The sequence below is a fragment of the Drosophila innubila genome (assembly GCF_004354385.1).
Source record: "Drosophila innubila isolate TH190305 chromosome 3L unlocalized genomic scaffold, UK_Dinn_1.0 0_D_3L, whole genome shotgun sequence".
In the NCBI taxonomy this organism is placed as follows: domain Eukaryota; kingdom Metazoa; phylum Arthropoda; class Insecta; order Diptera; family Drosophilidae; genus Drosophila; species Drosophila innubila.
In genome coordinates, this window is record NW_022995376.1 from 13,326,567 (window position 1) to 13,335,181 (window position 8,615).

An 8,615-nucleotide genomic window follows, 5' to 3' on the forward strand; every position below is an offset into this window, starting at 1 on the left:
GATTAATTCATAAAGCATTTTGTCCCAAATAAATTTGGATGATATGATAACCTAATAATCAAGTAAAATAGGTGTCACAATGTGAGTTACAAAATCAAAGCTGCTGCGTTTTAAGATTTAAAATTTTGAGCAAAGGGGCAATTTATAAGTTTACTTCTAAATTTCATGGTTTTTTTTTGCTAACTGATTAATTCATAAAGCACTTCGTCCCAAATAAATTTAGATGATATGATAACCTTATAAATAAGTAAAATAGGTGTCACAATGTGAGCTACAAAATCAAAGCTGCTGCGTTTTAAGAAGAGCACTTAGTATGCAAAAGTAATCTCAGGCAGGAAATAAGTAGTCAAATGGCTAACGATTCGAAATATACATATACACAAATGTATGTGTGTGTGACAAAAAATGAAGGAAAATATTAAAATATAATATAGTATGGCATACACATATAGATGCAAGGCACTCAGTCACACTTTTACACATAGACAGACACGTTGCGTTTATTTTTGCCAAGGATCTGCTCAATCGATATGCAATTTTCCTAAATTTTGTACTTATTGCTAGCAGACACACACACATACACACAGATACACAGATATACAGATACATTTATTTATACATACGTATACGGCCTCTTAAAAATCTAAAATGCAAAAATCGTTTATTTGCTCAAGAGCCGTTAAAATGTACAAACTGAAGGGCATTGGTGGAGTATGGCTTTGGCTTTGGCTTTTGGAATGGGGTGATTCGTTCGGCCGCTGCAAAAAGTCAAACATGGCCATTTGTTGCAGGTTTCAATTTCAGTTGATTGCATACATAGAGAGAAGCAACTAACTTGCTACCTTCAATGCCATTGACGAAGAAATTGTTGTAGATATTTGGACGTGCAGTCGAGCGCAAAAAAGGAACACAGACAGCGACGACAGACGGTCCGACAGAACCAACGACTGTGCGGCCTCTGCACTGAGACATATGTAGAATTCACACACACACACACACATACACACATGTAGTAAGACATACAAAAATTATAAGGATATACGCTACGTGCAGTCAATAAATAAAACAGTTCTGTGTAGTCCTTGCAGGAGCAGTTGCAAGTAACACACACAAGTCTTGGATCAAGCCATACGAAGGGAACACGTTCGATTTAATACAAATGCGCTTAGGTGTAGGCAAGAGCCAAAGGACGAAGCTACGGTGTAACAGGAACAGAAACAGGCTGCATGGGTGCGATTTATGCCAAGCGACGTTTTAAGTCTTCGTGGCAGCAACAGCTGCTGATGCTTCTACTGATGCATCTGCCACAGCTGCGCTTACGAATGCGCTCCATGAAGTCATTGCATTGCATTTGCCTGGTTAGCAATTTGTAATAATTTTCGTATTACCCCTACAGCTGGTTATCTAATTTTGTGCTAATATAAATATGCTTGCCATTTTATAAATTTACCTTTAACAAATCAAACCTATCAGACTTCAAAAGAGCGATTTATTTAGATTCTTTTGCGATTGGTTTTAAATTTAAATAAAAAGAAATATTTTGTACAATTTATTAATTAAATTGCATACGTGTATGTTTGTGGGAAAATCATCTCTACCAAAACGATTTTGGTAAAACTTTTTTAAATAACAATAAAACAACTCTCGTTTTAAAAATAGTTTAAGAGCAAACTAGACATAAATTAAGCTATTATTCTGTTTTCAGTTATGTGCTTTAATTCTACCTAAATATTTTTATACAAAATTGTATTATAACTAGAATTCCTTTTAAGATATGACTGAAAAGTGATTGCCTGACCTGACAATAAAACAACTCTCGTTTTAAAAATAGTTTTAGAGCAAACTGGACATAAATTATGCCTTTATCCAGATAATTCGCTTATTTTTCATTCAGGAATATAATTTATTGCATTTAGCTTGAAACTGCTTAGATATGATGTTTCATAGAACAGTCTTTCACCCATTTTCCAGTTGGGTTAGGCATTTTCTAAAATTCAATGTTTTATTGCGAATTCATAATGAATGTATTCTGTTTTGAGTTATGTGCTTTAATTCTACATAAATATTTTCATACAAAATTTTATCATAACTAGAATTCCTTTTAAGATATGACTGTAAAGTGATTGGCTGACCTGACCTGAACTTAGTTATGGCCAATTTTCAAAAAATATTCAATTAATTTGGCTTACACAAAAACATTTGCATACTTTGAAGGGTCACAAACAATGATTTTGTCTTTTGCCTGCTTGAACTTTTGTGGCTAGTCTATAAATTTTGATGCTACATTCCATTGCCAAGTTCTAAATGCTTACAGTTAAGTTTTGCAACCAAAAACTCACTGCAATACTTTAAGGCCACCTTTTGCTATAGCCAAAGCAAAATTGCAGCCATCTGAACAATGTGAAACGAAATGCTGACTAGGAACTGTTGTTGGCTGCTATTTTAGAACTCAAGAAACTCACACACACACACACGCACACTCACACCTACACACATACACACATAGGAGTGTGGAGGCACATTAAGTTTGGCATTAAATTCAAAATACGTGGAAAATGCGTATGGGAAATGCAACAGCTGCATATTGTTTGATAAATAAATAGGGAATATGTATGTATATGGAGGAATATGGAGTGACTCTCACACACACACAAACACACACACACACACACACACACACACACACACATACAGGTAAACATACATATCTTATGCTATTACCAAACGCAATGATTTTTCGGCACAAGCTGTTGTCAGTGATATATGCGATGTATGTGTGCCAGATAGAGAGAAAGAGTGAGAGGGAGAGAGAGATAGTTGTGTGTGTGGGTGTAGATTTCTCGTTCCTCTTTTGTTGCATGTGCACTTTAACTTTTAAAGCTGCATTCTGGGCGTGGGGATGCGACTGATTAGAGAGAAAAGGATGCAAAATTTATGGCAACTGTCTGCAAAAGATAATTTAACTAACAAACTCTTACGCGCGCGCACACACACGCACACACGCACACACACAATGGCCACAAATTGTTACGACAGTGATAAATAAATGTTAACAATGTGCAAATTGTTTAAATTTGCCGCAGCAACAACAGCAAACGGCAACAGCAACAGCAGCAACAACAATGTGAGAAGTGTTTGTAACAAATGCAAATGCACATTTACAACCACAATTACAATTGCATTATCACACACGCATACACATAGACACACACACACACATACTAACACTTGCCTGCCAGCATGCGGCTTTTGTAATACTCACACACACACACACACACATACACGTACACACTCTCACACATATGAGGAAAAAGTTGCACGTTAAGTTTTACAGGCGGCTTTTTCTCATTGTTGTTGCTGCCGCTGCGAGAATTATTATTACGCTTGTTATTGTTATTGCTGTTTTTGTAGTTGTATTTGTTGTTATTTCAGGCTGCGCTGCTTGTTGTTGTTGCTGTTTTGTGGGTTGTTAGTTTTGTAGCTGCAAATGCGAAATAACCAAAAACTTTGTCTGGCAATTTGCTTAAAGCAGTTATTGTATTAAATATTTCAAGTACTTGAATGAAATAAAGTTAAGCCTTATTAAATTACTAACAAATAAATAGATTAAAGGTAAGTTGATGTGATGCATGTAAATTAGATAATATTTCCTAAACGATTAATACCAAATTACGTTAAGCAAACTTCACTTTGAAGTGTAAACACAAATTATTTATAATGTTAAAATTTATTTATTTTAATTTTTATATATAAATGTCGACAGATTAAATCTTTTAATTTACTATTATATGTATAAGGGTGGGTCAATATTTAGGGTATTTGTATATATATGTTGCTAGTTGGATTAAAGCATTATAGGAACTTAAAAATTAATTACTTATGATTACATTTCATTTAATGTACCTTTTTTGCCGTCCTCAATCAGTTTTTCATTCTTGTAAGCTTTCTTCATCATTCAGGCTTACCTTTGACAAATTTTAAGTAGCTTAAATTGCTCATAATTATATCCTTATATTCTTGCGCTGGGCAAAGAATGGTTATTGTTGGTTTTTTGTTTGTTTTTTTTTTGGTTTGCATTGCAAGGCCTCTAAATTGCATGCTGAGTCTTTAGCTGCCTGTTGTCCTTGGCATGCATTTGTTGCTTGTATCCTGTCCGCCATTGAGGCTAATCCTTGACAAAATGTGCACAAAATAATTACAGCGGATTTCTTGTTGGTACTGTTGGGCATTTAAATGGCAGCCGCACTTTTGGTGACGCTAATACGGCGTTCATTTGTCGCCTCTATAACTCTGCCTCACAATTCTGTCCCGTCGTTTCACACATGCCACTTGGGGCAGGGCTCAGCAGGACTTTTTGGCAGCTTACTTGCCACAGTCGGCGAAGAGCCTCTGTTTATTTTCAGCAAACTTTTTTGTTTGGTGCCAACTACAATAATTTCGTTGCATAATATCCTTTGACAGGATACACTTTCGCTAAGCCTCAAGGAGCACACAGCATGCTCGGAACGTCATCAAACAACATAAAATTGTTTTTGGCACACGCTCCACAGTCTTTCGCTCTCTCTCTCTCTCTCTCTCTCTTCTCTCAACTGCCTGCCAAGTAGTCGAAATCGAGTCGACTCGAGTGGAGCTCTTACTTCCACACATTATTTGCCCATTTGTCTGCTCTATATTCCAAGATCCAAAAGGGTATATTAATTACGAGGTAGATTTAAAAACGTACATTTTTGATAGATTATTCTTTTAATCTTGAATTGTGAATACTAGAATTATTTAAATCGAAATAACACTCGCATCACACCTCAAACTTCTCAATTCGAATTTTTTTTTTAAAGAAAATTAACATTTTATATTTTTGCATCTTTTTCACAATGCGGAATAGTGGAAGTATTAAATTGAAAGTTTTGGGACTTGAATGTGCCTTTGTTACTAGACTTTAACCTCGTTTTGGGGTTATTTTATTGACATTTTTTTTTTACTGATAATAATTATAGAAGAAATATACATGACGTCACATTAATATTATTAACTATTATCACTATTATCTACTGAACCTAAGTTGGACAACTTCTTTCAATATTTCTTGGTCGATCAATCAGGTATAATTTATAAACAAATAAATTGCAGAGTATTATTTGGTCTATCACATTCTCTTTGATCTTCTGTTCTTTCATTCTTGTTTCGCTATTGTTTTGTTTGGTTTCGACGCTGCTCAATAAACAACATTTATGCATGTTTACAATTTAATATGTTGCGCGCACATGTGTAAAAAACAATTTGTGCCTGCCTGACTGCCTGCTTGGCTTGTTTGGATGGTTTGGCTGTTTGGCCGGTTGCCTGACTGTATGCCAGCCTTCCTGCGAGGCATAGCAAAAAGCGGCGATGATGTCCTGGCGCAGGATAATAGCTTTGGCGGCTGCTAAAATTGTTGCTTATTGTTGGAAGTGCGCCAGGCGCTTTTCTTGCTTCTGTAGTTGCTGCTGTTGTTCCGTTTCGATGTTGTTGGCAGTTGTTATTGTTGTTATTGTTGGATTGGCCGCAATTGCAAGCCGCTTGCGGCAAGGACATGCGGCCAGGACATTGGCATCGCGTGCGTGTTTATCATTTTAATGAAGCAGCCGCCTCGCAAATTCTCCCATTCTCGTGCTTATAACGCGTGTGCTACGTTTCTTTATCATTTAATGAGCTGTAATCGCTTTTAATTACCCCGAATGCAGGAGATGTATCCTTAAAGGACACTAGATGCAAGGCAATTGCTGCTTTAAGAGCTTGCAATGTTGCTCAATATTTCTCTCTTTATTTCTTTTACAGTCTCTCTCTTCTACACAGCTGCCTTTGTGTGTGCAAACGTGCGTTTATAATGGATTTATCTGTGTTTCCCTTTGTTTGCACTCTTAAGAGGAATATTCAGAGGACCGCCAGCACTGACATTTCATAGGCCATCGTGCTTTGCATAATAAAAAACAAACTTTTCTGGCGGCTTTCTTTCTTTTCAACCTGAACTGTGGGTATTGCAACTTGCCACAAACTTTAGATGCATCGTACTCTCTCTCTCTCTCTCTCTCTCTCTCTCTCTCTCTCTCTCTCTCTCTCTCTCTCTCTCTCTCTCGGTCTCTTTCTCTCTCTGTCGCTTTCGCTATATCATCAATAGACATTGCCTTTAAGGGGCATGACCATGTCTAGTTTAATTTAGGGCCAAACATTATCACTTTGCAAAGTTTCGACGAAGAACATTATTCAAAACGCTTTAAGTTGTCTCCTTCTGTAAATTACTAGCCATTTAATTACACTAATTGATATTTAGACATTTGCAATTGATTAATAACTACACACAAGGCATAAGATGAAACCGATTTTGAATATTGCGTTTGATTCGAGGAATTCCCAATGGGACAGACGCAACGGCAAACGAACAAATTGATTTATAATGTATAAATTATGGCAAAATAATTAAATGTAATACAGGATAATGTGTTTCAATGCACATGCTACTTTTATACACAAATTGCTGCAATTATCGTCGATATGCATATATTAAATATTATACAAAATATTAGTCTTCAAAGTGTTTATTTAACAATTAAATATTATTTTAATCGGTATTTAAAAATATGGGCAATTTGTTTTGGAAATCTTAGTTAAATGGACACTAAATACACTGTACAATCTCAAATTAATATAAATACGTGTATACATCAAAGGACTTTGACATAGAAATCAATAAGAAGCATTTCAAGCATCTAGAGTAGAAGCAAACAAATCATTTTAGCTGACAGTTTGACATGTTTCAAAACAGCTTGGCAAAATGAAAAACCATTTTTAGCGCCTTAAGATATGCCCGAAAATGTTCCTAAATTTGATGGCACTTTACAAGAGTTGCAGATAATATTGACAAATGTCTTGGGCTAATTAATTATCAGGTAGCAGATGAGCAGATGAGCAGCTGAGCAGCTGAGCAGCTGAGGGTCTCTTCCCTCTGTCTCTGGGGATACAACGAGCCTAGGCATTTAACTTAAGCCCAACTTTTGACATTCTAAAGAAGCTGGGGGTGAGACGGGGTCGCACCTTTGTGCCATTGCGGGTTCGAAAGGCAAAGAGGGGTGGCCCATTTGCGCTTAACTAAGCTGCTGGTAAATAATTCATTAATTTTCGCTTATGATTGTAATCCGCTTCTGCACGGACCACAGCCAAGGAGTAGCTGACGGCGACGACGTTCAAATCCTTTTACTATTTGCACAAGCGCACGAAACTTTAGTTAAACATAGCGGCAACGCCCTCGGCTTTCCAACTGGGACAACATCAAGAGGGCTAAGCGGGCAGGGGGTGTTGTGTATCTGTGTGTGTGTGTGTGTGTGTGTCATGCCCGGCTTGGTTGCCTAGCTGGCTGGTGGTTCTGTGATTTGGGCTCCTGGAATTGTGCAAACATTTACAATTTCAAATTTCAAGTATTGTTTACTTTTCCTCTCGTTGTATTTGGTTGTATGTGTATGTTTGTGTGTGTGTGGGACAACTTTTGTTTTAAGTCGAAAAGTCGAAGCTGCAAAATACAAGGGGTACAGCCAAAAAAACAAGTTGCCTGCCCCCAAAAGTAGGCAACACCAACACAATGACAGACAGACGCGACTCCCTATCTATCTCTTTCACTCGACAAATATAACTCCTCATATATGTGTGTGTGTGTGGGCGGCTTTCAAGGTCAAAACTTTGGCTCAACTTTTAAGCCTAAGCGGCTATACAAATATGTCTAGCACACACCCGTGACAACATGTTGCAGGACAAGTAAGCACTGCCCCATGCGGGTGTTGAGCCCACTCACACACACACACACATACATGCATACATGCATTTATACACCAAAATACACACGTGTTACATGCCATCATGAAGTAGGTTGAGTTTTGGATTATGTGTTCAAGTGCAGGAAGAACTTTTGAAAGCCTATCAAAGTCATATCTTTAATTATTGTCTAAGTATTTTGGCTCAGGCAAATGTTTTTATTTGAGTTAAATATTCTTGAAAAAATCAACTATTTTTACATATAATTATTCAAACTGTTTAAATATAATTCTTAGTTTTACTTAAAATTCATCGGTTTTTTTTTGATTTTAGATTAACTAAATCCATTAAACTAACTAATTAGGTACACTACAAAGTTGCAATTTGAATTTGTTCAACAGCTGATTTAAGACCCAAAACCATTGTCTAGTTAAGGCGAAAAATATATTATAACAAAAATATATATTTTTCTTTTCAATATTCGATTATATGTTTCACAGCTAAATAAACTTTACTTACATGAAAATGAAACAAAAAGTTACTCAGTTGCCGCTTTTTCTTTTGAGCTCATCACTTTTATGAATTTTAATTATTCATTTGGTTGGTTTTAATTTGCCGCATGAATTCATGTGTCTGTAAATGAAAATATCGTTCAATAAGAAAAGCGCATTAAGATTTTTCGCCAGTGCTGCTGCTAATTGAAAATTGTACAGTGCAATGCGCGTTAAGTTGTCAAAGTTGTTTTATTTTTTGTTTTGTTCATATTGTTCGATTCGTTGGACTCCTGTAAGCGACACATGAGCTATCCCGGTCTCTTTGTTGGGGCGTGTTGGGGGCGT